A 2,787-nucleotide genomic window follows, 5' to 3' on the forward strand; every position below is an offset into this window, starting at 1 on the left:
TGCATTTTTCTACCTATAAAATCACCTTTTCCATTTCTCAAGGCACTTTATTTTTTTCAAGTTTTATTCAGGAATAATCGACATACACCTCTGTATAAGTTTAAGGCAGACAGCATGATGGTTTGATTTGCATATATTGTGAAATGATTACCACACTGTGTTCAGCTAATATCCATCTAAAATGTGACAAACAAAATTGAAATCTCTAATGGAGCAACTAGAGTAAATTTTCTCTTCAAAGTCAAAACTACAATTCTTACATTTTATTGTGCTTTTATTTTTAAAGGTTTCTTAGACTGTTTCTTAAATTAGATATTAGATCTTGTGTTTGGATCTGATTTCATAGTTTACCCAGATTTATACACTAGAATAACTCTATTAATTTATTTCCTGAGAGGAACTACTTTTTAAAAGTAGAAAGTCTACAATACTTTAGGGTTCATTTAAAAATCAACTCTAAGAATTATGTATTTAAAAAAAATTACATTACTGGCAAATTAATTGTAGATTTCAGGTATCTAAATAGTGACATTTTTATAAGGCTAAACTGTTCCTGAGAGAAACCTGTATGTAGTCAGGGTAGGCTGACTTCCAAGACACATCTGTGAGGGTGGAGATTATTTTTCTTTTAATTTGAGGTCACTTTGTCTGGCTGGTCCTATCCCCATAGCCCAGTCATGGTTTCACTCACAGTGACCTAAGGCATAGAGTAGGGATCTGGCAGAGGGGGAGCAGAGGCAGGCAAACCTCAGGGAGCTGAAGGCTTCCCTGAGCTGGTTAAATGTGCCAGGCTCTCTAAGTGCTACCTGCAGTGGAACCTGCCAGAAAGTCCTGCTCTTCCCCGGCAAATTCTCAGTTATTCTGAGCTCCTGGAGGAGGCAGAGAGTTCCCCACTTCTCTCTCTTATTCCTGCCCAGGTGTGTGTGTGTGTGTGTGAAAGCATGCATGAAGATATGTATAAATATGGATGTCACTATGTATGACAAAATGTTACTGTGTGTTTAAGTGTATGTTACAGTGAGTGTGTAGGGGCATGTGAATGTCAACTTGTACGGTTGTTTGTAGTTGTGTATGAATGTGTGTGAATGTATGAATTGTGTGACTGTGTGTGTTAGCATATATGAAGGAATGTGTGTGCATGTGTGTGAGGCTGTGTGAATGTCAATGTGTATGAATGATTGTGAATTGGTGTATATTAATGTGCATGTGTGTATTTGTACCCTGGGAAGGGAGTTCTTTCATTATAACTTTAAGGCCTCAAATGTAGACCTTTGGTCTCCTATTCAGATGAAGTTCAAGTCACAGCGAGACATGGCCAGCCTTGAACCATGATACCATCAGCTTCTAGCACATGTCCCACAGTGGACATCATCAAAGAAGCCCTGTGAGTCAGTACGTTAGAGAGTAAATTCTACAATTTCTGTGGTGGCACAATAATCATAGGGAATCAATTATTTGCAGTTAAAATATTTATTAATATAAACATTAAAAAGCCCCCCATTTTAAGCCCCGTTGGCACTTCTCAGCTCTCTCCTCCAAGGGCGTCTCGGTGGCACGGTGGGCGGGTTCGGTTGCCATGGGGGTTCCATTGCCAGCTGTAGGCGGCTGTGCGTCAGGTGGGCTGCTGGGCTCCCTCAGGTGTGAGCATCCCAGGGGCTGGCCTGCTGTGCTCCTCTCTGCACCTGCACACGATGGTGACCCCCACGCAGCTGCCCTGCTTCTCTTAACAGGACTGTGGGGTAGACAGGAGGGAACCAAAGCTTGCCCAGGGTTTCTCAACGGACCTCACACCCCTGGCTCTTCTCATCATTGTGTGTCCAGAGGCCTCCTGGAGTGGGGTTCAGGTGGCCTGAGCATGTCCACCATGGTTCTGTTTTAAGGTCTGGCCTTTTCCTTTCTATTTTTTGGATTGTTTTATCACAGTGAAATTTACCATTTTCACTGTTTTTCAGTGCACAATGCAGTGGCATTAAGCACATTCATACTATTGTGCACACCACCATCATGTCCATGACTTTTCCCATCTTCTACAACCAAAACTCTGTCCCAATAAACAACTCTGTATTCCCACCCTCATAGACAAAGGCATCACTATAGTGATCACCAGAGGGAAAAGGGGTGGGGGAGGTAGAAGAGGGTAAAGGGGGTCAAATGGTCATGGAAGGAGACTTGACTTGGGGTATTGGGCACACAATACAACATGCAGATGATGTGTTATAGAATGGTACACCTGAAGTCCACATGACTGTATTAACCAATGTCAACCCAATAGGTTGAATTAAAAACACAGGAAGAGTATTGTGACAAAATCTATAACTTGGATGGACCTTGGTGAGATGTTCAGTGCAAAAGCCAGTATAAAGAAGACAACTACTGTGTGATTCCACTAGCATGAGGTCCCTAACGCCATTGGAGTCAGAGATGGAAGGTACTGTGGTGGTGCTGGTGAGGATTGAGTGAGGGTGGGGTACAGAGAGTTGTTTGTTTTTATTGCTTAATCCCATTCACCTTTTTCACCCAGCCCCACAGCCCCTTTTTCAACTGACAAATGTCAATCTGTTCTCTTTCTATGAGACTGTTTCTATTTTCTTTGTTAATTTATTTTGTTCATTAGCTTCCACATATAAGTGAAATCATATGCTATTAGTCTTTCTCTGTTGTGCGAACCGCATCACCATCACCTCCATGATGTTTCCTGTCTTCTCCAATGGAAACTCTGGCTCCATTAAAAAACAACTCTCACCGAAACCGGTTTGGCTCAGTGGATAGAGCACTGGCTGCAGACTG

This window comes from Pipistrellus kuhlii, unplaced genomic scaffold (genome assembly GCF_014108245.1).
Source record: "Pipistrellus kuhlii isolate mPipKuh1 unplaced genomic scaffold, mPipKuh1.p scaffold_m20_p_2, whole genome shotgun sequence".
In the NCBI taxonomy this organism is placed as follows: Eukaryota; Metazoa; Chordata; class Mammalia; order Chiroptera; family Vespertilionidae; genus Pipistrellus; species Pipistrellus kuhlii.